At 46.5% G+C, this 27,501-nt stretch overlaps 1 pseudogene; it reads right to left on the reverse strand.

Annotated features, from left to right (window-relative positions):
* Positions 1–3,669: 3,669 nt before the first annotated feature.
* LOC127315111 (BTB/POZ and MATH domain-containing protein 1-like) lies at positions 3,670–26,316 on the reverse strand (annotated as a pseudogene).
* Positions 26,317–27,501: the final 1,185 nt, after the last annotated feature.

Consider the following 27,501-nt stretch of genomic DNA (forward strand, 5'->3'; position numbering starts at 1 on the left):
AGCAATCGGCCAAAATTATCTTCACCACATGTTCTGCTTATGTTCAGCATCGAGCAACTGGGCAGCGGCCACGTCGGCGGATGAAAGTCAGCACGAATCCTTGCGGAGCCGACGTGCAAGTGCAGTGCCTTGGCTAACCACAAAAGCCGATATCTACAGTCACCTGGCAGATTCGGCTCGGGGGGCATATAGTCAGATGAACATGTGCAGTAAACATGTGTACAATGAAACATTAGGGGCCGATTAGGAAAAATCGGCCAGTAAAAAAAATATACACTCGCAGTGGGTATACAGCCGATGCATGGCCATCGACTCAAGAGGTACAGCTGTTATGAGCAGAAGTCTGGTGGAACAATTGTTGAGTTACAAGAAGATTTCTTACTGGATAAATTCCTTCTCAAGACTCCCAACTCCTCCTGCAAGTCTCCAAGTTCGGCAGTACCAGTCAAGCATGGACCAAGGAGGCGGCTATGATGTTTTGCCTAGCATGGACCAAGTTCGCCAGAGATGATGAGCCGATCTGATCAGCAAGGCGCGAGTAAGGAGTTGAGAAACCATTGTGTTTGAGGCTTCTTAGTTCGAGGAACAGATTTGCTGATCTGTCCAAGGCTTTTCAGTGCGACTGTTTTTCCGAAAATCAAAGGCTCGGGGGGCAGCTCGCCCGGAAATATCTTTGCTCTAGAGAGCCGATTTTGTTGGAATCGGCTGTTTCTGCATTATAACTTGGAAACCAATGGCGACGCATTTGGCTCGCTTTGGATGAGGCTCGGAGGGCAACTCGCCCGAGAGGTTCTTGGCTTTGGGAGCCGATTTTGTTGGAATCAGCTGGCTCTACATTGCAACTGTTCTGAAGAATGATGCTTTATTACAGAGTTATCAGTTTCAGCATCCAAGCTGATTCAGCAACAGTTCCGGGGCTCTCTTGGGAACGTCCGCTCAAAATCAAAGAAAGCCGGTCTGCTGCGATCGGCTGCACCCAGTGCTATCGTCATCGGCAGAGCTAGTTAACTTGGAAGAGCTAAGTTAACTTGGAAGGATGACTGAATTGGCCTATCTCGCGGATTATCGTGAGAGACCAAGGCGTGGCCCCATCTGGTCATTGAGCATTGGTTAGGCTAACAATCGGCAAAGTCAGATGAGGAAAAATCGGCTAAATCAGCATGAAGAGCATCGGCAAAATCAAAGGAAATTTTTCATTGATAATAAGATTTCTTACAAAGAGGGGCCGATTGATCAGCAAAAGGGACAGGTTGCTGCTGCTAATCCTATACTAGTAGGTCCCTATTCTAAGGGCTGTTGCCGTCTTCGCCGTCGCTGGGGTAGCTGCCTTCATTGCTGCTGTCGACGAATCCCTCTGTGCTGCTACTGTGACCTTCAGCAGAGGCTTCTTCCTCGTCATCATCATCGTCCTCGTCTGACCAAGCCCAGCCCCGGATACGCTTTGGCGGTGGTTCGTCGGAGGAGGTGTCGTCCTCCTGTTCCTTCTTCAGGTCGGAGGAGACATCTTCTTCTTCGTCGTCCTCTTCTTCTTTGGTGACGGAGGTGAATTTGCCCCGGAAGAGAGGGTCGTCGTCATCACTCTCCACCTCCAGTGCTCCGTCAACCAGGTACCGGAGGTCATCTTCCCCGTCGGTTAGGGGCATGGCCCCATCTGACCAGACGAGGTCTTCACCCTCCGGCACGAAGTCGAAGTCCCACTCCTGCTTGTCCCAATGTTTGGGAGCCCGGCGGTTGTACGCCTCCATCTTGTCGTGCTCTGGGATCAACTCGCTTGAAGAAGAGGATTGGAGGGAGACGGAAGAGGAGGAAGAAGACGACATCGCTACAGAGGAAGAGGGTTTTTTGGTGCCGATGACTGGAACAGAGGAAGGGAATGAAGAGAGCTAATTAATTGGCACAGTTTAATAATGAGAGGCCTGGTGGAAATTTGATGTCATTGCAGTTTTCGAGGAAATGATGCCAAGGTTATCAAATTTTGCAGAGAAGCTGGAAAGACAAGGCATCATGATGAGAAATACTGCGACAGGTCTGCCCTGCCATGACATGACCCTTCGAAGGAAAAACAGAGTGGTTTTGAAATTATCATTGCCAAAACCAGGGGGGCATGTGTTATCACCAGATTTTGGTCAAATCAGGAGGTGGGCCGTAAGAGAGATGGGCTTAGAAGATTATACGTGTGGAAGATCTCTGAAGCGGCCTTGCACGAAGAGTTTGGGCTAGACTGCCCGTGTATCTTTAATTATAGTAGATTGTATCTTAGGATTAAAAGTTAGAGTTTATATCGTGCACGGTGGGGATTATTCCCACGTTAGAAAAGTCCCCTGGACTATAAATATGTATCTAGGGTTTATGGAATAAACAACAACCAACGTTCAACCAACAAATCAATCTCGGCGCATCGCCAACTCCTTCGTCTCGAGGGTTTCTACCGGTAAGCAACATGCTGCCTAGATCGCATCTTGCGATCTAGGCAGCACAAGCTCCACGTTGTTCATGCGTTGCTCGTACTGAAGCCTTGTTGATGGCGAGCAGCGTAGTTATCATAGATGTGTTAGGGTTAGCATAGTTCTTCGCGTAACATGCTATCGTAGTGCAACCCTTGCATGTCTAGCCGCCCTCACACCTATCTTAGGTGTGGGGGCGGCACCCCGCTTGATCATTATTTAGTAGATCTGATCCGTTACGATTGCTCCTTGTTCTACAAGGATTAGTTTAATATCTGCAATAGTTAGGCCTTACAAAGGGGTGGAGGATCCAGCGGCACGTAGGGTGTCGTTCGCTGGCCCTAAACAGGATGTTCCGGGGATCAACCTTGTGTTGGTTTTTAGGCCTTGTTTAGGATCGGCTTACGATCACCGTGCGTGGCCGCGAGGCCCAACCGTGAGTAGGATGATCCGATTATGCGGTGAAAACCCTAAATCGTCGTAGATCTCATTAGCTTTATCTTGATCAAGCAGGACCACCATATATTCGTGCACCTCGTACGAATCATGGGTGGATCGGCTCCCTGAGCCGATTCACAGGATAACCTGAGAGCCGATCGAGGCTCGTATTTAATGTTTACGTGTATGCCATGCAGGAAACTAAGCGAGGCATCTCCATCACCTTCCTGACCAGGTATAGGTCAGGTGGCACGCCCTTGCATCAGCATCGGACGTGTGACCAGAACGCTTTGCGGGCCGTCGCTCGGAGGGACCTCAGCCAGCCGCAGCTCTAGGTTGTTCCCGGCTCTACGGTGTTGCCCGTCGCTGCCCGCCGGTGGGTTTCTGACGACAACAATACTACATGGTCTTCTTTTTAACCGTTAAAATATGTTCCCAAAACATTCCAGCCTATTTGTTATTTCCAGTGTTTGCACAGTGTCGTGCCACTAAGACAAAGACAAAAGCACACTGTAAAATAGTTTCAAAATTAAGCATCTCACTTGAGCAAATGCACAACGATGAGAAACAAGCCCGAGAAGAGATGAGTTGCCGCAGTTCGAAACATGTAGAACAAAGGAAATTCCATAAATTTGAAGGGGAAATGCGAGCACGGTTAGTTTCTCAAAGCATACATATAAAGTCTGGCAATACTTCATCGTTAGGCAAAAGATAGTCATAGTGAAGCTCTACTATATAATCAATGGACTTATTACGGCCATTCATCGCCTAATTATAGGCATAGGCTTCATTTCCTTCTCCCACGCATGGAGATGACGATGCTAGTAAGCGCTGCAGGGCAGCTCGCCTCGAGATGCCTATACCCCTCTGTCGCCACAACAGCATCAAGGACAGCAGGAGTGCTAACCATGAACTCAACGCACTTGGTCTTGAGGTGCGAGCAGTTGTGCTGCTGAGCCAAAGCCAGAGTCGTCGCGGCTGTTTCGACAGTGATGCCACCAGCGACCTTGCCGGCTTGCCCTCGCAGATCACCTTGAGCCTTTCTAGCCCGTACCTGTCAGCAGCTGCAAGTAACTGCTGAGCCATCGTCGCTACGGCCTCCAGCTCCTGGTCAAGCTCAGGAACCGTGTCCGTGTAGATAAAGTGGAGCATGGCCTTGAACGTTTGCGGCTCCATGTCCTTGATGACGACACGCCAAGCGCTCGCCTCCCTCATGTGCCCGAAGAACACAGCCATGAATACGGGAGACCTCGCGGCTATTACGAGCTTGTGCGCGGCGAAGGTCTCGCCAGAGACGAGAAACATGACGTCGGCTCCCGTCCGGCTCTCCAGGAGCTCGCCAAGGTGCAGGTGCAAGTTGGAGGATGGGACAGGCACCGTCGTTGTTGCCGCTTCCGGTAGTTCCTTGAGGATAGTAATGGTGCACTCCACGCACCGGTAGAAAAACAGGCTTCCGGTGAGCCCCATAAGTCGCGAAGCTACAGGAACCGCGACATGACCCGACGAAGAGAATCAGAGTGATTTTGGAATTATCAATTCCAAAACCAGGGGGCCATGTGTTATCACCAGAATTTGACCGAGTCAGAGGTGGGCCGCGATCAAGATGGACTTGAAGAATATACATAGAAGAAATACGTGAATCGGCCTGTTATGCAAAGTTGGGCTAGTTTGCCCGTGTATCTGTAATATAGTAGGGTACGTGTCGGTTAGTTAGAGTTTGGCTCGTACACGGTTGGGATTATTCCCACGTTAGAAAGTCCACGGACTATAAATATGTATCTAGGGTTTATGAAATAAAAAACAATCACGTTCACCACAAACCAATTTAGGCGCATCGCCAACTCCCTTGTCTCGAGGGTTTCTTCCGGGTAAGCATCATGCTGCCTAGATCGCATCTTGCGATCTAGGCAGTACAAGTTTATTCGTCGTTCATGCGTTGCTCGTACTGAAGCCTTTTTGATGGCGAGCAACGTAGTTATCTTAGATGTGTTAGGGTTAGTATTGTTCTTCATATCATATGCTATCGTCGTGCAACCCTTAGACATCTAGCCGCCCTTACACCTATCTTAGGTGTAGGGGCGGCACCCCGCTTGATCATTATTTAGTAGATCCGATCCGTTATGATTGCTCCTTGTTCTTCAAGGATTAGTTTAATATCTGCATAGTTAGGCCTTACAAAGGGTTGGAGGATCCAGCGACGCGTAGGGTGTAGTTTGCTAGCCCTAGACAGGATGTTCCGAGGATCAACCTCGTGTTGGTTTTTAGGCCTTGTCTAGGATCGGCTTACGATCACCGTGCGCGACCGCGAGGCCTGATACGTCTCCGACGTATCGATAATTTCTTATGTTCCATGCCACATTATTGATGTTATCTACATGTTTTATGCACAGTTTATGTCATATTCGTGCATTTTCTGGAACTAACCTATTAACAAGATGCCGAAGTGCCGATTCTTTGTTTTCTGCTGTTTTTGGTTTCAGAAATCCTAGTAAGGAAATATTCTCGGAATTGGACGAAATCAAAGCCCAGGGGCCTATTTTCTCACGAAGCTTCCAGAAGTCCGAAGGAGAGACGAAGAGGGGCCACGGAGGGGCCACACTATAGGGCGGCGCGGCCCCCCCCTTGGCCGCGCGGCCCTGTGGTGTGGGGCCCCCGTGCCGCCTCTTGACCTGCCCTTCCGCCTATAAAAAGTCTCCGTGACGAAACCCCCAGTACCGAGAACCACGATACGGAAAACCTTCCAGAGACGCCGCCGCCGCCGATCCCATCTCGGGGGATCCAGGAGATCGCCTCCGGCACCCTGCCGGAGAGGGGAATCATCTCCCGGAGGACTCTACGCCGCCATGGTCGCCTCCGGTGTGATGTGTGAGTAGTCTACCCCTGGACTATGGGTCCATAGCAGTAGCTAGATGGTTGTCTTCTCCCCATCGTGCTATCATTGTCGGATCTTGTGAGCTGCCTAACATGATCAAGATCATCTATCTGTAATTCTATATGTTGCGTTTGTTGGGATCCGATGAATAGAGAATACTTGTTATGTTGATTATCAAAGTTATATCTATGTGTTGTTTATGATCTTGCATGCTTTCCGTTACTAGTAGATGCTCTGGCCAAGTAGATGCTTGTAACTCCAAGAGGGAGTACTTATGCTCGATAGTGGGTTCATGCCTCGCATTAACACCTGGGACAAAGGATGAAAGTTCTAAGGTTGTGTTGTGCTTTGTTGCCACTAGGGATAAAACATTAGTGCTATGTTCAAGGATGTAGTCACTAGTTACATTACGCACCATACTTAATGCAATTGTCTGTTGCTTTGCAACTTAATACTGGAGGGGGTTCGGATGATAACCTGAAGGTGGACTTTTTAGGCATAGATGCAGTTGGATGGCGGTCTATGTACTTTGTCGTAATGCCCAATTAAATCTCACTATACTCATCATGATATGTATGTGCATGGTCATGCTCTCTTTATTTGTCAATTGCCCAACTGTAATTTGTTCACCCAACATGCTGTTCGTCTTATGGGAGAGACACCTCTAGTGAACTGTGGACCCCGGTCCAATTCTCTTTACTGAAATACAATCTCTTGCAATCGTTGTTCTCTTGTTTCTGCAAACAATCATCTTCCACACAATACGGTTAACTATTTGTTACAGCAAGCCGGTGAGATTGACAACCTCACTGTTTCGTTGGGGCAAAGTATCTTGGTTGTGTTGTGCAGGTTCCACGTTGGCGCCGGAATCACTGGTGTTGCGCCGCACTACATCTCGCCGCCATCAACCTTCAACGTGCTTCTTGACTCCTACTGGTCCGATTAAACCTTGGTTTCTTACTGAGGGAAACTTGCCGCTGTGCGCATCACACCTTCCACTTGGGGTTCCCAACGGACGTGCCAACCACACGCATCAAGCAAATTTCTGGCGCCGTTGCCGGGGACCTGAAGAAAAGCTACACCACAGAGATCTCTAACTCCCACGTCAACTTTGCGCCAGCAACAAATTTCTGGCGCCGTTGCCGGGGAGATCAAGACAAGCTGCAAGGGGAGTCTCCACTTCTCAATCTCTTTACTTTGTTTTTGTCTTGCTTAGTTTTATTTACTACTTTGTTTGCTGCACTAAATCAAAATACAAAAAAATTAGTTGCTAGTTTTACTTTATTTGCTATCTTGTTTGCTATATCAAAAACACAAACAAAAATAGTTACTTGTTTTACTTAATATCATGCATGTTTTTATTTCACTAGTTAAGCATAATGGAAAACAACAAAAATATGAGAGATCTTTATGAACTTTATCTTGAATTAGGACATGATGTGTTTGAAGAGAGAATTAAAAAACCCATGGAACTTTATATGCATGCTAATGGGAATGTTATTAATACGAATGCTTTGAACACTATTGTTGCTAATGCTATGGAAAATTCTAAGCTTGGGGAAGCTGGCTTTGATGAGCATGATCTTTTTAGTCCCCCAAGCATTGAGGAGAAAATTTTCTTTTATGATTACAATATGCCTCCTATATATGATGATAGCCACTTTGTTGAATTTGCTCCCACTACAACTAATAAAATTGATTATGCTTATGTGAAGAGTAATAATTTTATGCATGAGACTCATGATAAGAATGCTTTATGTGATAGTTATATTGTTGAGTTTGCTCATGATACTACTGGAAATTATTATGAGAGAGGAAAATATGGTTGTAGAAATTTTCATGTTACTAAAATACCTCTCTATATGCTGAAATTTTTGAAGTTACACTTGTTTTGTCTTCCTATGCTATTCACTTTGTTCTTCATTGACTTGTTTATTTACAAGATTCCTTTTCATAGGAAGCATGTTAGGTTTAAATTTGTTTTGAATTTGCCTCTTGATGCTCTCTTTTGCTTCAAATACTATTTCTTGCGAGTGCATCATTAAAACTGCTGAGCCCATCTTAATGGCTATAAAGAAAGAACTTCTTGGGAGATAACCCATGTGTTTTTACCTACAGTACTTTGTTTTTATTTTGTGTCTTGGAAGTTGTTTACTACTGTAGCAACCTCTCCTTATCTTAGTTTTGTGTTTTGTTGTGCCAAGTTAAGCCGTTGATAGAAAAGTAAGTACTAGATTTGGATTACTGCACAGTTCCAGATTTCTTTGCTGTCACGAATCTGGGTCCACCTCCCTGTAGGTAACTCAGAAAATTAAGCCAATTTACGTGCATGATCCTCAGATATGTACGCAACTTTCATTCAATTTGAGCATTTTCATTTGAGCAAGTCTGGTGCCATTTTAAAATTCGTCAATACGAACTGTTCTGTTTTGACAGATTCTGCCTTTTATTTCGCATTGCCTCTTTCGCTATGTTGGATGAATTTCTTTGATCCACTAATGTCCAGTAGCATTATGCAATGTCCAGAAGTGTTAAGAATGATTGTGTCACCTCTGAATATGTCAATTTATAATGTGCACTAACCCTCTAATGAGTTGTTTCGAGTTTGGTGTGGAGGAAGTTTTCAAGGATCAAGAGAGGAGTATGATGCAACATGATCAAGGAGAGTGAAAGCTCTAAGCTTGGGGATGCACCCGGTGGTTCACCCCTGCATATATCAAGAAGACTCAAGCGTCTAAGCTTGGGGATGCCCAAGGCATCCCCTTCTTCATCGACAACATTATCAGGTTCCTCCCCTGAAACTATATTTTTATTCCATCACATCTTATGTGCTTTTTCTTGGAGCGTCGGTTTGTTTTTGTTTTTGTTTTGTTTGAATAAAATGGATCCTAGCATTCACTTTATGGGAGAGAGACACGCTCCGCTGTAGCATATGGACAAGTATGTCCTTGGTTTCTACTCATAGTATTCATGGCGAAGTTTCTCCTTCGTTAAATTGTTATATGGTTGGAATTGGAAAATGATACATGTAGTAATTGCTATAAATGTCTTGGGTAATGTGATACTTGGCAATTGTTGTGCTCATGTTTAAGCTCTTGCATCATATGCTTTGCACCCATTAATGAAGAAATACATAGAGCATGCTTAAATTTGGTTTGCATATTTGGTTTCTCTAAGGTCTAGATAATTTCTAGTATTGAGTTTGAACAACAAGGAAGACGGTGTAGAGTCTTATAATGTTTTCAATATGTCTTTTATGTGAGTTTTGCTGCACCGGTTCATCCTTGTGTTTGTTTCAAATAAGCCTTGCTAGCCTAAACCTTGTATCGAGAGGGAATACTTCTCATGCATCCAAAATACTTGAGCCAACCACTATGCCATTTGTGTCCACCATACCTACCTATACTACATGGTATTTTCCGCCATTCCAAAGTAAATTGCTTGAGTGCTACCTTTAAAATTCCATCATTCACCTTTGCAATATATAGCTCATGGGACAAATAGCTTAAAAACTATTGTGGTATTGAATATGTAATTATGCACTTTATCTCTTATTAAGTTGCTTGTTGTGCGATAACCATGTTCACTGGGGACGCCATCAACTATTCATTGTTGAATTTCATGTGAGTTGCTATGCATGTCCGTCTTGTCTGAAGTAAGAGAGATCTACCACCTTATGGTTAAGCATGCATATGTTAGAGAAGAACATTGGGCCGCTAACTAAAGCCATGATCCATGGTGGAAGTTTCAGTTTTGGACATATATCCTCAAATCTCAAATTAGAAAATTATTAATTGTTGTTATATGCTTATGCATAAAAGAGGAGTCCATTATCTGTTGTCTATGTTGTCCCGGTATGGATGTCTAAGTTGAAGAATAATCAATAGCGAGAAATCCAATGCGAGCTTTCTCCTTAGACCTTTGTACAGGCGGCATAGAGGTACCCCTTTGTGACACTTGGTAAAAACAGTGCATTGTGATGATCCGGTAGTCCAAGCTAATTAGGACAAGGTGCGGGCACTATTAGTACACTATGCATGAGGCTTGCAACTTATAAGATATAATTTACATGATGCATATGCTTTATTACTACCGTTGACAAAATTGTTTCATGTTTTCAAAATCAAAGCTCTAGCACAAATATAGCAATCGATGCTTTTCCTCTATGAGGACCATTCTTTTACTTTCAATGTTGAGTCAGTTCACCTATTTCTCTCCACCTCAAGAAGCAAACACTTGTGTGAACTGTGCATTGATTCCTACATACTTGCTTATTGCACTTATTATATTACTCTATGTTGACAATATCCATGAGATATACATGTTACAAGTTGAAAGCAACCGCTGAAACTTAATCTTCTTTTGTGTTGCTTCAATACCTTTACTTTGAATTATTGCTTTATGAGTTAACTCTTATGCAAAACTTATTGATGCTTGTCTTGAAGTGCTATTCACGAAAAGTCTTTGCTATATGATTCACTTGTTTACTCATGTCATATACATTGTTTTGATCGCTGCATTCACTACATATGCTTTACAAATAGTATGATCAAGATTATGATGGCATGTCACTCCAGAAATTATCTGTGTTATCGTTTTACCTGCTCGGGACGAGCAGAACTAAGCTTGGGGATGCTGATACGTCTCCGACGTATCGATAATTTCTTATGTTCCATGCCACATTATTGATGTTATCTACATGTTTTATGCACAGTTTATGTCATATTCGTGCATTTTCTGGAACTAACCTATTAACAAGATGCGGAAGTGCCGATTCTTTGTTTCTGCTGTTTTTGGTTTCAGAAATCCTAGTAAGGAAATATTCTCGGAATTGGACGAAATCAAAGCCCAGGGGCCTATTTTCTCACGAAGCTTCCAGAAGTCCGAAGGAGAGACGAAGAGGGGCCACGGAGGGGCCACACTATAGGGCGGCGCGCCCCCCCCCTTGGCCGCGCGGCCCTGTGGTGTGGGGCCCCCGTGCCGCCTCTTGACCTGCCCTTCCGCCTATAAAAAGTCTCCGTGACAAAACCCACAGTACCGAGAACCACGATACGGAAAACCTTCCAGAGACGCCGCCGCCGCCGATCCCATCTCGGGGGATCCAGGAGATCGCCTCCGGCACCCTGCCGGAGAGGGGAATCATCTCCCGGAGGACTCTACGCCGCCATGGTCGCCTCCGGTGTGATGTGTGAGTAGTCTACCCCTGGACTATGGGTCCATAGCAGTAGCTAGATGGTTGTCTTCTCCCCATCGTGCTATCATTGTCGGATCTTGTGAGCTGCCTAACATGATCAAGATCATCTATCTGTAATTCTATATGTTGCGTTTGTTGGGATCCGATGAATAGAGAATACTTGTTATGTTGATTATCAAAGTTATATCTATGTGTTGTTTATGATCTTGCATGCTTTCCGTTACTAGTAGATGCTCTGGCCAAGTAGATGCTTGTAACTCCAAGAGGGAGTACTTATGCTCGATAGTGGGTTCATGCCTGCATTAACACCGGGACGATGTGACGAAAGTTCTAAGGTTGTGTTGTGCTGTTGCCACTAGGGATAAAACATTAGTGCTATGTTCAAGGATGTAGTCACTAGTTACATTACGCACCATACTTAATGCAATTGTCTGTTGCTTTGCAACTTAATACTGGAGGGGGTTCGGATGATAACCTGAAGGTGGACTTTTTAGGCATAGATGCAGTTGGATGGCGGTCTATGTACTTTGTCGTAATGCCCAATTAAATCTCACTATACTCATCATGATATGTATGTGCATGGTCATGCTCTCTTTATTTGTCAATTGCCCAACTGTAATTTGTTCACCCAACATGCTGTTCGTCTTATGGGAGAGACACCTCTAGTGAACTGTGGACCCCGGTCCAATTCTCTTTACTGAAATACAATCTCTTTGCAATACTTTGTTCTACTGTTTTCTGCAAACAATCATCTTCCACACAATACGGTTAACTCTTTGTTACAGCAAGCCGGTGAGATTGACAACCTCACTGTTTCGTTGGGGCAAAGTATCTTGGTTGTGTTGTGCAGGTTCCACGTTGGCGCCGGAATCACTGGTGTTGCGCCGCACTACATCTCGCCGCCATCAACCTTCAACGTGCTTCTTGACTCCTACTGGTCCGATTAAACCTTGGTTTCTTACTGAGGGAAACTTGCCGCTGTGCGCATCACACCTTCCTCTTGGGGTTCCCAACGGACGTGCCAACCACACGCATCAAGCAAATTTCTGGCGCCGTTGCCGGGGACCTGAAGAAAAGCTACACCACAGAGATCTCTAACTCCCACGTCAACTTTGCGCCAGCAAGGCCCAATCACGAGTAGGATGTTCCGATTATGTGGTGAAAACCCTAAATCGTCGTAGATCGTTTTAACTTTATCTTGATCAAGTAGGACCACCATATATTCGTACACCTCGTGCGAATCATGGGTGGATCGGCTCTTTGAGCCGATTCACAGGACAACCTGAGAGCCGATCGAGGCTCGTATTTAATGTTTACGTGTATGCCATGCAGGAAACTAAGCGTGGCATCTCCATCACCTTCCTGACCAGGTATAGGTCAGGTGGCACGCCCTTGCACCAGCATCGGACGTGCGTGCCGGAGTCTTTGCGGGCCGTCGCTCGGAGGGACCAGGGCCAGCCGCAGCCCTAAGTTGCTCCCGGCTCTCCTGTGTTGCCCGTCGCTGCTCGCCGGTGGGTTTCTGACCGCAACACATTCTGGCACGCCCGGTGGGACAATCTTCGACATCAACCGCATCGCCATCTACATCTGAGATGGCGGACAGCACCGCAGTCACGTACGAGGATCTGACCGAGGAGCTCAAGAAGAAGTACGACGAGGTCAAAGCGATCCTCGAAGCCGACCTCATCGGCTCTTTTCACAGAACCCGTTCACATGGCATCAGGTGGAAAGGGTTCTCACCTGAAGGTGCGCTCGATGGAGTGGACCTGTCCGCCCCGTCAGATGAACGCACCAGGTCCCTGCGTTAGGAGATTAGCTACATGGTGGCTCACTCGCTGCACCGCCATTCTGAGAGCCTGGTGAACACTTTGGAGCGTGTCGCTTTTCGGATGATCCAGGAAATCATGAGGCATCAGTACTCTCCGTCAGGGCCAGCTCTCGGGACTTACCAAGGAGAGATGCCACTCCAATCCCGTCCACCGCTGCCATTCACGTTGACAACACCGGAAGTGCCGAACTCGCCGGCATACGCCGTCGACATGGTGGAATGCACATACCCCGGGAGGTACCAGCCAAGATTCTCGTGCAATATCAACATGGTAGGACTTGGGCGCCACCCTGGTAAGGACAGAGACGAGGGCAGCTGCTCTCATAGCGAGGACAAGGAGGGAGCCGTTCCACGCGATCGGTCCCGACACTTCCAAAAAATCCTGGTTACGATCAAGAGGAAGGCCGATTCCAGCAATCAGCCCGTATTATCCGTGCCACACGCTCTCCCTGCATTTGGTGTCGACCTCACAGGTGACGGGAAGTTAGGGTATGGGTTTACATCGGCTGATGAGCTAGAGGAAGTCGACATCGGTCCTGGGGATAAGCCGCGACCGACTTTTATCAGCAAGAAGTTGGATCCACAGCTCAGGGGTCAGATGATAGCTCTGTTAAAAGAATACCCAGATTGCTTTGCATGGGATTACACAGAGATGCCTGGGTTAGACAGGAGCATCATTGAACATCGGCTCCCCCTTAAGAAAGGATTTCGGCCGTTCCAACAACGAGCACGTCAGATGAGGGCCGAAATTCTGGAAGAAGTCAAGAAAGAGATCGAGAAGATGTTGGCCGCCGGGTTCATCAGGCCATGCAGGTATGCTGAGTGGATCTCCGATGCTCGTTCTGTAGAGAAGAAGGACGGCCGATGACGTGTGGCCATCGATTTCCGAGATCTCAACAGAGCCACTCCAAAAGATGAATATCCGATGCCTGTGGTAGAAACATTGATCAATGCAGCTGCTGGCCACAAGGTGTTGAGCTTCATGGATGGCAACGCCGGCTATAACCAAATCTTCATGGCTCCAGAAGATATACACAAGACCGCATTCAGAGTACCAGGGGCGGTAGGCTTGTTTGAATATGTAGTCATGACCTTTGGGTTGAAGAATGCTGGTGCAACGTACCAACGAGCCATGAATTATATATTTCACGATCTGATCGGCAAGTTGGTGGAAATCTACATCGACGACGTGGTAGTCAAATCTGTCTCCATGGAGGGACACTTGGATGATTTACGGCGCATCCTAGACCGAATTCGGAAGTTCGGACTGAGAATGAATCTGAAGAAGTGTGCTTTTGGTGTGACGGCTGGTCAGTTCCTAGGTTTTCTGGTTCATGAACGGGGAATTGAGATCGGCCTGAAAAGTCAAGAGGCAGTGCGTACCATGCAGCCGCCTGATACGTCTCCGACGTATCGATCATTTCTTATGTTCCATGCCACATTATTGATGATATCTACATGTTATATGCACATTTTATGTCATATTTATGCGTTTTCTGGAACTAACCTATTAACAAGATGCCGAAGTGCCGATTCTTTGTTTTCTGCTGTTTTTGGTTTCAGAAATCCTAGTAACGAAATATTCTCGGAATCGGACGAAATCAACGCCCGAGGTTCCTATTTTTCCCGGAACCATCCAGAACACCCGAGAGCCGCCAGAGGGAAGCCACGGGGCCCCACACCACACCCTGGCGCGGCCAGAGGGGGGGCCGCGCCGCCCTATGGTGTGGTGGCCCCAGGCCCCCTCCGAGGCTGCCCTTCCGCCTATTTAAAGCCTCCGTCGCGAAAACCCTATCACGTTTGACGAAACCAGAGAAAACCTTGCAGAGCCGCCGCCATCACGAAGCCAAGATCTGGGGGACAGGAGTCTCTGTTCCGGCACGCCGCCGGGACGGGGAAGTGCCCCCGGAAGGCTTCTCCATCGACACCGCTGCCATCTCCACCGCCATCTTCATCACCGCTGCTGCTCCCATGAGGAGGGAGTAGTTCTCCATCGAGGCTCGGGGCTGTACCGGTAGCTATGTGGTTCATCTCTCTCCTATGTACTTCAATACAATAATCTCATGAGCTGCCTTACATGATTGAGATTCATATGATGATGCTTGTAATCTAGATGTCGTTATGCTAGTCAAGTGAATTTTACTTATGTGATCTCCGGAGACTCCTTGTCCCACGTGTGTAAAGGTGACAGTGTGTGCACCGTGTGGGTCTCTTAGGCTATATTTCACAGAATACTTATTCACTGTTATGAATGGCATAGTGAAGTGCTTATTTATATCTCTTTATGATTGCAATGTGTTTTGTATCACAATTTATCTATGTGCTACTCTAGTGATGTTATTAAAGTAGTTTTATTCCTCCTGCACGGTGTAATGGTGACAGTGTGTGCATCCGTGTTAGTACTTGGTTTATGCTATGATCATGATCTCTTGTAGATTGCGAAGTTAACTATTGCTATGATAGTATTGATGTGATCTATTCCTCCTTTCTTAGCATGAAGGTGACAGTGTGCATGCTACGTTAGTACTTGGTTTAGTCGTATTGATCTATCTTACACTCTAAGGTTACTTAAATATGAACATTGAATTGTGGAGCTTGTTAACTCCGGAATTGAGGGTTCGTGTAATCCTACGCAATGTGTTCATCATCCAACAAGAGTGTAGAGTATGCATTTATCTATTCTGTTATGTGATCAATGTTGAGAGTGTCCACTAGTGAAAGTCTAATCCCTAGGCCTTGTTCCTAAATACTGCTATCGCTGCTTGTTTACTGTTTTACTGCGTTACTACTGCTGCAATACTACCACCATCAACTACACGCCAGCAAGCTATTTTCTGGCACCGTTGCTACTGCTCATACTTATTCATACCACCTGTATTTCACTATCTCTTCGCCGAACTAGTGCACCTATTAGGTGTGTTGGGGACACAAGAGACTTCTTGCTTTGTGGTTGCAGGGTTGCATGAGAGGGATATCTTTGACCTCTTCCTCCCTGAGTTCGATAAACCTTGGGTGATCCACTTAAGGGAAAACTTGCTGCTGTTCTACAAACCTCTGCTCTTGGAGGCCCAACACTGTCTACAGGAAAAGGAGGGGGAAGTAGACATCAAGCTATTTTCTGGCGCCGTTGCCGGGGAGGAAAGGTAAAAGGTACTCACACTCCGGATCTCGACTACTAAGCTATTTTCCGGCACATTGTAAGTACTCGAAGCTATTTCCTTTAGATCCTGCAATTGCATCTTTTTGTTTCTTGTTTACACTAGTTTGGCATAATGGACAAGAATGAGCTTCTTATGCTATTTCCTGATTTAAAACATGGATTGTTTGATGCGAAAATTAAAAAACCTATGGAATCTTATTTGCATGCTGGTAGTAATATTAGTATGAACGCCTTGAACACCATTGTTGATAATAATATAGAAAGTTCTAAGCTTAGGGAAGCTGGTTTTCATGATCTTTTTAGTCCCCCAAGAATTGAGGAGAAAATTTTCTTTGATGATACTTTGCCTCCAATTTATGATGATTATAATGATAGTAGTCTTTTGTTGCCGCCTGTTATGGAGGATGAATTTGATTATGATTACAATATGCCTCCTATATTTGATAGCTACTTTGTTGAATTTGCTCCCGCTACAACTAATAAAATTGATTATGCTTATGTGGAGAGTAATAATTTTATGCATGAGACTCATGATGAGAATGCTTTATGTGATAGTTATATTGTTGAGTTTGCTCATGTTGCTACTGAAAGTTATTATGAGAGAGCAAAATATGGTTGTAGAAATTTTCATGTTACTAAAACACCTCTCTATGTGCTTAAATTTTTGAAGCTATACTTGTTTTATCTTCCTAATCTTGTCACTTTGCTCTTCATGAATTTATTTGTGTACAAGATTCCTCTTCATAGGAAGCATGTTAGACTTAAATGTGTTTTGTATTTGCCTCTTGATGCTCTCTTTTGCTTCAAATACTATTTCTTGCGAGTGCATCATTAAAACTGCTGAGCCCATCTTAATGGCTATAAAGAAAAGAACTTCTTGGGAGATAACCCATGTGTTATTTTGCTACAGTATTTTGTTTTATATTTGTGTCTTGGAAGTTGTTTACTACTGTAGCAACCTCTCCTTATCTTAGTTTTGTGTTTTGTTGTGCCAAGTGAAGCCTCTAATCGAAGGTTGATACTAGATTTGGATTTCTGCGCAGAAACAGATTTCTATCTGTCACGAATCTGGGCTGTTTTCTCTGTAGAAAAATCGGAAAAATATGCCAATTTACGTGCGTGTTCCTCAGATATGTACGCAACTTTCATTAGTTTTGAGTTTTCTTATCTGAGCAACGGAAGTATTTATTAAAAATTCATCTTTACGGACTGTTCTGTTTTGACAGATTCTGCCTTTTATTTCGCATTGCTTCTTTCGCTGTGTTGGGTGGATTTCTTTGTTCCATTACCTTCCAGTAGCTTTGGGCAATGTCCAGAAGTGTTAAGAATGATTGTGTCACCTCTGAACATGTGAATTTTTGATTATGCACTAACCCTCTAATGAGTTTGTTTCGAGTTTGGTGTGAAGGAAGTTTTCAAGGGTCAAGAGAGGAGGATGATATACTATGATCAAGGAGAGTGAAAAGTCTAAGCTTGGGGATGCCCCGGTGGTTCACCCCTGCATATATCAAGAAGACTCAAGCGTCTAAGCTTGGGGATGCCCAAGGCATCCCCTTCTTCATCGACAAATTATCAGGTTCCTTCTCTTGAAACTATATTTTTATTCGGTCACATCTTATGTGCTTTACTTGGAGCGTCTGTATGCTTTTATTTTTGTTTTTGTTTGAATAAATGCTTGTGTGGGAGAGAGACACGCTCCGCTGGTTCGTATGAACACATGTGTTCTTAGCTTTTAATTTTCATGGCGAAGGTTAAAACTGCTTCGTTAATTATTATATGGTTGGAAACGGAAAATGCTACATGTAGTAATTGGTATGATGTCTTGAATAACTTGATATTTGGCAATTGTTGTGCTCTTGTTTAAGCTCTTGCATCATATACCTTGCACCTATTAGTGAAGAAATACATAGAGCTTGTTAAAATTTGGTTTGCATGAGTGGTTTCTCTAGAGTCTAGATATTTTCTAGTAAGATGTTTGAACAACAAGGAAGACGATGTATAGTCTTATAATGCTTGTAATATGTCTTTTATGTGAGTTTTGCTGCACCGGTTCATCCTTGTGTTTGTTTCAAATAACCTTGCTAGCCTAAACCTTGTATCGAGAGGGAATACTTCTCATGCATCCAAATCCTTGAGCCAAACAACACTATGCCATTTGTGTCCACCATACCTACCTACTACATGGTATTTCCTGCCATTCCAAAGTAAATTGCTTGAGTGCTACCTTTAAACAATTCAAAATTTATCACCTCTGATTTGTGTCAATGTTTTATAGCTCATGAGGAAGTATGTGGTGTTTATCTTTCAATCTTGTTGGGCAACTTTCACCAATGGACTAGTGGCTTCATCCGCTTATCCAATAATTTTGCAAAAAGAGCTGGCAATGGGATTCCCAGTCCCAAATTAATTAACAAAAATAGACACTCCTCCATGGTATGTGATTGCTGGACGGCACCCGAAGGATTCGGTTAGCCATGGCTTGTGTAAGCAAAGGTTGGGAGGAGTGTCATCATAATAAAACTAAAATAAAAAGGCACTCCTTCATGGTATGAGATTGTTGGCAGGCACCCGAGGATTCGGTTAGCCATGGTTTGTGAAAGAAAGGTTGGAAGGAGTGCCATCCAAAAATAAAATAAAATGGGAGCCGCTCTTTGAAGGTTTGTCTGGCAAGGGGGTTAGAGTACCCGCTACCATTCGTTGAGAACAACATACACCTCTCAAAACTTTATTTTTATGCTCTCTTCATGTTTTCAAAATCAAAGCTCTAGCACAAATATAGCAATCGATGCTTTTCCTCTATGGAGGACCATTCTTTTACTTTCATTGTTGAGTCAGTTCACCTATTTCTCTCCACCTCAAGAAGCAAACACTTGTGTGAACTGTGCATTGATTCCTACATACTTGCATATTGCACTTATTATATTACTCTATGTTGACAATTATCCATGAGATATACATGTTATAAGTTGAAAGCAACCGCTGAAACTTAATCTTCCTTTGTGTTGCTTCAATGCTTTTACTTTGAATTATTGCTTTATGAGTTAACTCTTATGCAAGACTTATTGATGCTTGTCTTGAAAGTGCTATTCATGAAAAGTCTTTGCTTTATGATTCATTTGTTTACTCATGTCATTACCATTGTCTTGGATTGCTGCATTCATTACATGTGTTTACAATAGTATGATCAAGTTTATGATGGCATGTCACTCCAGAAATTATCTTTGTTATCGTTTTACACCGCCGGGACGAGCAGAACTAAGCTTGGGGATGCTGATACGTCTCCGACGTATCGATAATTTCTTATGTTCCATGCCACATTATTGATGATATCTACATGTTATATGCACATTTTATGTCATATTTATGCGTTTTCTGGAACTAACCTATTAACAAGATGCCGAAGTGCCGATTCTTTGTTTTCTGCTGTTTTTGGTTTCAGAAATCCTAGTAACGAAATATTCTCGGAATCGGACGAAATCAACGCCCAGGTTCCTATTTTTCCCGGAACCATCCAGAACACCCGAGAGCCGCCAGAGGGAAGCCCTGGGGGCCCCACACCACACCCTGGCGCGGCCAGAGGGGGGGCCGCGCCGCCCTATGGTGTGGTGGCCCCAGGCCCCCTCCAAGGCTGCCCTTCCGCCTATTTAAAGCTTCCGTCGCGAAAACCCTATCACGTTTGACGAAACCAGAGAAAACCTTCCAGAGCCACCGCCATCGCGAAGCCAAGATCTGGGGGACAGGAGTCTCTGTTCCGGCACGCCGCCGGGACGGGGAAGTGCCCCCGGAAGGCTTCTCCATCGACACCGCTGCCATCTCCACCGCCATCTTCATCACCGCTGCTGCTCCCATGAGGAGGGAGTAGTTCTCCATCGAGGCTCGGGGCTGTACCGGTAGCTATGTGGTTCATCTCTCTCCTATGTACTTCAATACAATAATCTCATGAGCTGCCTTACATGATTGAGATTCATATGATGATGCTTGTAATCTAGATGTCGTTATGCTAGTCAAGTGAATTTTACTTATGTGATCTCTGGAGACTCCTTGTCCCACGTGTGTAAAGGTGACAGTGTGTGCACCGTGTGGGTCTCTTAGGCTATATTTCACAGAATACTTATTCACTGTTATGAATGGCATAGTGAAGTGCTTATTTATATCTCTTTATGATTGCAATGTGTTTTGTATCACAATTTATCTATGTGCTACTCTAGTGATGTTATTAAAGTAGTTTTATTCCTCCTGCACGGTGTAATGGTGACAGTGTGTGCATCCGTGTTAGTACTTGGTTTATGCTATGATCATGATCTCTTGTAGATTGCGAAGTTAACTATTGCTATGATAGTATTGATGTGATCTATTCCTCCTTTCTTAGCATGAAGGTGACAGTGTGCATGCTACGTTAGTACTTGGTTTAGTCGTATTGATCTATCTTACACTCTAAGGTTACTTAAATATGAACATTGAATTGTGGAGCTTGTTAACTCCGGCATTGAGGGTTCGTGTAATCCTACGCAATGTGTTCATCATCCAACAAGAGTGTAGAGTATGCATTTATCTATTCTGTTATGTGATCAATGTTGAGAGTGTCCACTAGTGAAAGTCTAATCCCTAGGCCTTGTTCCTAAATATCGCTATCGCTGCTTGTTTCTTCATCGTTTTGCGTTACTACTGCTGCAATACTACCACCATCAACTACACCCCAGCAAGCTATTTTCTGGCACCGTTGCTACTGCTCATACTTATTCATACCACCTGTATTTCACTATCTCTTCGCCGAACTAGTGCACCTATTAGGTGTGTTGGGGACACAAGAGACTTCTTGCTTTGTGGTTGCAGGGTTGCATGAGAGGGATATCTTTGACCTCTTCCTCCCTGAGTTCGATAAACCTTGGGTGATCCACTTAAGGGAAAACTTGCTGCTGTTCTACAAACCTCTGCTCTTGGAGGCCCAACACTGTCTACAGGAAAAGGAGGGGGAAGTAGACATCACCGCCCACCACGAAGAAGGAACTCCAACATCTCATCGGCAAGATCAATTTTGTCCGATGATTCATCTCTAATCTGTCAGGACGAATCGAGCCGTTCATGGCACTGGTGAAAACTAAATCTGACGACGAGTTTCACTGGGGGGCAGAACAGCAGCAGGCGTTCGATGAGATTAAGCGGTATCTGACGACGCCGCCTGTGCTAGTTCCGCCCCAACAAGACAGGCCGTTCTACATCTACTTGTCAGTAGCTGACACGTCCATCGCTTCGGTGGTGGTGCAACTCTACGAGGGTGTTGAAAAGGTCGTTTTCTACCTCAGCAGAAGGATGTTGGACGCGGAGACAAGGTATCCTGAGGCCGAGAAGCTTTGCCTCTGCCTGTTCTTCACCTGCACCAAGCTTCGTCACATCCTTTTGACGGCAGAGGTCATCGTCATATGCAAGTCAGACGTTGTCAAGCACATGCTGTCGGCCCCTGTTTTGAAAGGCCGACTTGGTAAGTGGATGTTTGCGTTGTCAGAGTTCGATCTTCGGTATCAGCCTGCGAAAGCAGTCAAGGGGCAAGCGTTGGCCGATCTTATAGCTGAACGGATCAGTACCAATATAGCAGCACTGTCTATACGTGCATGGGCTATGTTCTTCGATGGATCGGCTTGCGACGATGGTTGTGGCATCGGCATTCTGCTCGTGTCGCCTCGGGGGGCAGCATACTCCTTTTCCATCAGACTATCTACCCCTTGCACCAACAATGTCGCGGAATATGAGGCAGTGCGTAAGGGAATGGAGTTGCTACTGGAAGCCGGGGCAGAAGCAGTAGAGCTTTTTGGAGACTCCAAGTTGGTGATTAACCAGCTCACGGATGAATATAAGTGCGAGAGTGAATCGCTTTTCCCATATTGGATGGAATGCCGTGAGTTGATGACACAGTTTCGGTACATCAACTTTAATTGGGTCCCAAGATCCCAAAACACCGAGGCCAACAATCTCGCACAAATGGCGTCAGGCTATATAGACATATCTGACGGGTCAGAAGTTCAGGTGCAGTTCCTGGAACAGGATGATTGGAGAGCCGAAATCTTCAATTACTTAAAAGATTCGGCTCGGGGGGCACCTAAACGGATAAGATACAAAGCCATGAAGTATGTCCTCATAGGAGACGACATGTTCTACAGGACGTTGGAAGGGTTACTACTCAAGTGCCTGGGACCAACTGAGTCTAATCGGCTCTTACATGAGGTGCATGAAGGCGCCTGTGGAACTCATCAGTCGGCTCATAAGATGAAGTGGCTAATTAGGCGATCAGGGTTTTATTGGCCCACCATGCTTGAAGATTGCTTCAAGTACTACAAGGGGTGCCAAGCGTGCCAGATGTTTGGGAAGATTCAGATGGTACCCGCATCAGCAATGAACCCTATCATCAGGCCTTGGCCGTTTCGAGGGTGGGGCATGGATATGATCGGCAAAATCCATCCGGCGTCGAGTAAAAAATATGAATGGATTTTGGTTATCACAGATTACTTCACCAAGTGGGTGGAGGCCGTCCCTATGAAGAAGGTGAAATCAGAAGATGTGATCAAGTTTGTGAAAGAACACGTCATTCATAGGTTCGGGATTCCCCAAACTATCACGACCGATGGAGGTTCGGTCTTTATTTCTAAAGAATTCAGAAAGTTCTGCGATGATATGGGGATTAAGCTGATCCGATCATCTCCATACTATGCTCAAGCCAATGGGCAAGCTGAAGCGTCCAATCAGAGCCTGATCAAGCTGATCAAGAGAAAAATTGACGAGAACCCTAGGGATTGGCATGAAACATTGTCAGAAGCTTTGTGGGCCTACCGCATGTCTTGCCACGGAGCTATAAAAACTTCGCCGTACCAGCTCGTCTATGGACAGGAAGCCGTATTACCTTGGGAAATTACGGCTGGATCAAGACATGTCACGTTTCAGGATGATCTAACAGCTGAAGAATATGCAGCTTTGATGAGTGACACTATCGAGGACGCAACAGAACTTAGGCTTTGGTCGTTGGAGAAGATTAAAGAGAACAAAGCCAGGGTAGCTCGTGCATACAATAAGAAGGTTAGACCAAAGGAGTTTCAAGTTAGTGATCTAGTATGGGAAGCTGTGTTGCCATTAGGAACCAAGGACAAAGCATATGGCAAATGGTCTCCTAATTGGCACGGTCCGTACAAAGTTGTCCAGGCCTTGAAAGGTAATGCATACATGCTGGAGCAGTTGGACGGCGTTAAGTTCCCAGTAGCCGTAAATGGTCAACACCTCAAGAGGTATTTCCCAAGCATGTGGGATGATGGGCAGTGAGGTATGGAGGCCGATTTTAAATCGGCCAGTTAAAAAAAAAATCAATCATAGCCGATGCGCAGACATCGACTTGAGAAAACATGCGGAGACAACAGTATGCGAATACAGCCGATGCACGGGCATCGACTTCAGAATAATAAAGCCGATACCTTGCTATCGACTCTAGAGGAAAAAGCTCAATTAAGCAGGTTAACGGAATCGGTTCAGACCTGCCATCGGCTCTCTGTACAGTGACTTCGTTCGACGATCGGTGAAATTGACAAGAAAGCAAAATTAATTGAGGAATATTTTCTTCATTAATAGCGGTATTTCTTACAAAGAAAGAGCCGATTGCTCAGGGAAGAAAGAACAAAAGCCGACTACTACTACTAGTCCCTAATCTAAGGGCCGTTGCTGCCCTCGTCGTCGTCGTCGCTGCCGCCGGCGCAGCTGCTGATAGGCTCCTCATCGGAGCTCCCGTAGCCTTCTACGGGAGCCTCATCTTCCTCCTCGTCGTCATCGCTGTCGTCGTCCCACCAGGCGCGGAGGCGCTTCGCCGGTGGGTAGCCTTCGAGGGATTCGTCGTCGTCCTCCTCCGCCTCTTCTTCGGAGGAGGTGAAATCGTCCCAGGAGAAGCGGTCATCCTCGCTCTCCACCTCCTCCTCCCCCTCGACGAGGAATTGAAGGTCGTCCTCTCCGTCGGTCAAGGATTTGTCATCCTCGGACCAGATGGAGGAATCGTGTTCCTCCTTGTCCCACTCCGATGCGGCGAGGATGTCGTGCGCCGCCAGCGAGCCCCACTCCGGCGTCGGCTCGCGAGATGAGGAAGAGTCGGAGAAGACTGACGAAGTGGAGGAGGGTGAAGAGGAAAGGGACTGGGAAGAAAGATCCGACGAGGCGGAGGAGGAAGAAGAAGAAGACATGGCTACGGGAGATGGAGGATTTTTGGGTGCCGATGGACAGAACAGAGCAAGGGGATGAAGTGGCGAACTGTTTAGGGCAGTTAAATAAAGGGGATATAGTAGAGATTCAATGCCACAGCAGTTTCCGAGGAGGCGGTGCCCAAAAAAGGAAGAAAAGAAAACAACGGTCAAATCACGCGGAGAAATTGAGAAGGCAGGGCATCATGATGAAGGGTGCTGCGACGGTTCTGCTCTGCCACGACATGACCCGACGAAGAGAATCAGAGTGATTTTGGAATTATCAATTCCAAAACCAGGGGGGCATGTGTTATCACCAGAATTTGACCGAGTCAGAGGTGGGCCGCGATCAAGATGGACTTGAAGAATATACATGGAAGAAATACGTGAATCGGCCTGTTATGCAAAGTTGGGCTAGTTTGCCCGTGTATCTGTAATATAGTAGGGTACGTGTCGGTTAGTTAGAGTTTGGCTCGTACACGGTTGGGATTATTCCCACGTTAGAAAGTCCACGGACTATAAATATGTATCTAGGGTTTATGAAATAAAAAACAATCACGTTCACCACAAACCAATCTAGGCGCATCGCCAACTCCCTTGTCTCGAGGGTTTCTTCCGGGTAAGCATCATGCTGCCTAGATCGCATCTTGCGATCTAGGCAGTACAAGTTTATTCGTCGTTCATGCGTTGCTCGTACTGAAGCCTTTTTGATGGCGAGCAACGTAGTTATCTTAGATGTGTTAGGGTTAGCATTGTTCTTCATATCATATGCTATCGTCGTGCAACCCTTAGACATCTAGCCGCCCTTACACCTATCTTAGGTGTAGGGGCGGCACCCCGCTTGATCATTATTTAGTAGATCCGATCCGTTATGATTGCTCCTTGTTCTTCAAGGATTAGTTTAATATCTGCATAGTTAGGCCTTACAAAGGGTTGGAGGATCCAGCGACGCGTAGGGTGTAGTTTGCTAGCCCTAGACAGGATGTTCCGAGGATCAACCTCGTGTTGGTTTTTAGGCCTTGTCTAGGATCGGCTTACGATCACCGTGCGCGACCGCGAGGCCCAATCACGAGTAGGATGTTCCGATTATGTGGTGAAAACCCTAAATCGTCGTAGATCGTTTTAGCTTTATCTTGATCAAGCAGGACCACCATATATTCGTACACCTCGTGCGAATCATGGGTGGATCGGCTCTTTGAGCCGATTCACAGGACAACCTGAGAGCCGATCGAGGCTCGTATTTAATGTTTACGTGTATGCCATGCAGGAAACTAAGCGAGGCATCTCCATTACCTTCCTGACCAGGTATAGGTCAGGTGGCACGCCCTTGCACCAGCATCGGACGTGCGTGCCGGAGTCTTTGCGGGCCGTCGCTCGGAGGGACCAGGGCCAGCCGCAGCCCTAAGTTGCTCCCGGCTCTCCTGTGTTGCCCGTCGCTGCTCGCCGGTGGGTTTCTGACCGCAACAGACGCCGGCGTCCCAGAACATCTGCGCCACCGCTACGGTGACGTAGATCTGCTCGCGTCTGGGCGTCGCCGGCGGGCCCATGGCGAACGGCGCCGGCGCGACTGGCCGGCTGCTGCCGGCCTCGTGGTCGTTGGCGGACGGCTCGAACTCGCACTTCGGGGCCATGGCGGCGCGGAAGCTTCGAGCTCGCGCGTGCGACCGGAGTGGAGAGTGGGGACTGGATAGGGACAGTCCCCTTCCCCAGTCCACATTTAATAGGACTGGGGCACCGACAGGTGGGCCAGCCACGCGGACGAGGCGGACACGCGAGGACGCCGCGTGTCATCCGCGGCCACGCAAACCCGGCCCAGATTTGCGTCGTTCCGGACTCCGCGGCCGTCGGCTTATGCGGTGCGTCCCCGCGTTGGGCCGCGTTTTTGTCCGGTTCGACCCATCCGGACGCGCGGGCGTGGTTTGGATCGCCCCGTTGGAGATGCCCTCACATTGCCAGTACGGGCTTCACTCAGGAGCATAAGCTTTAGTGCAACATATTCGCTGCCCCACCCAGATGCAGGATAGCAGTGGATTTCCCACTCGTACCCGTCGACGTTCCAACGAAATTTGAAGCACTCTTCGCTGTTCATGGTCTTGGCCGCCAAGCTGAACCCGTCGACCTGGAACAGACGCACCGAGCGCACTGTACCGGTGAGCTTCGTGCAAACATTAGCCATGGCGAGGGTTGGAGAAGTGGAGGGTGGGATGCTGGGGATTTGGTGGTCCGGGGGCGAGAAGAAGATGGTGGAAAAAGGGCAATTTATGCAGCAGCGCCTGCATGGTTGCACTTAAAACCAGGACGGCGACCCCTCGAGTACAAGAAGGACCCATTCATGGACGTTGGAAGTTGAGAACGCCAGTAATGATCGATCAATCAATGTAGAACTAGGAAGAGTTGGCGCGGCGCACGCCGTGCCCGTGGCCTTTCGTGTGTAAGATGCTATTAAGATTGAATTAGTGCTAACCGTGTATGCATTGTTAGGTGTTTTTTTTTATTGAGATGTCAGCTCTAATGTCAGAGAAAGTAGTCTGTCGCTTAGTGGCTAGGGGCGCCACCTGGGTGATGCGATGCTCACGTGGTTCTGCATGTTTTTGGGCAGAAGGCGGCGACGGTCAGCCATAAGCTTTATAGACAACATGCCCACCACTCGCACCTTCAATGTCAGCCCCGGTGCTGGCCCGTTCTCCGCTTTGCAGGTACTGAAGCTGGCCACCGCCAGAGTAGGCGCCTTATTGCAAGTGCTAAGGCTGGCCTCCGCCGGCGTATGCACCTTGCTGGCCCAGGGAGAGAGGGGCGCTGTTGCGGCTCTCCATGCCTGCTTGTGTAGGAATAGATGCGGGGACTGCAAGCCAATGATTATAAGCGTGGGCAAGGATGGATTCAGTTCGTCCGTGGCTGGTATGGTATCTTTTCCGGTAGCATTTCAAGAGTTTTATTTCCGTTCATTGCTAGTAGATAGCACGTACCAAAATTGTGGTGCTCAAGAAAACGAAGGAGCAAAGACGAGAGAGACAGAAGAGTTAGAATGCCTTGAAATACGCCATTATTTTGTTCATCCGGTGAAATTCCTTGTTACTAATGTGATTGGCAACTGAAAATGGAAGATATTAAAGTACAACAAACAACACAGATGGCTCAATCGATGGCTTTACCTCCTCCCCGCGCATCTCCCTCAAACAGCGCATGTGCCTCTCCTGAGAGCAAGCCCGCCGCGCGGCCCGCCCCCGCACCGCGTCCCGCGCGCATGGCCGCACCCGCGAAAACTCATCTTCCGCGCCAGCGGCCACCGCCCTGCGTCGCTCTCCGCGACCTCCTCGCCCCCTACTGCCGCTTCTCACGATGGCCGGCGCTTCTGCGAGGT

The sequence above is a fragment of the Lolium perenne genome, chromosome 7, assembly GCF_019359855.2.
Source record: "Lolium perenne isolate Kyuss_39 chromosome 7, Kyuss_2.0, whole genome shotgun sequence".
Taxonomy (NCBI): Eukaryota; Viridiplantae; Streptophyta; class Magnoliopsida; order Poales; family Poaceae; genus Lolium; species Lolium perenne.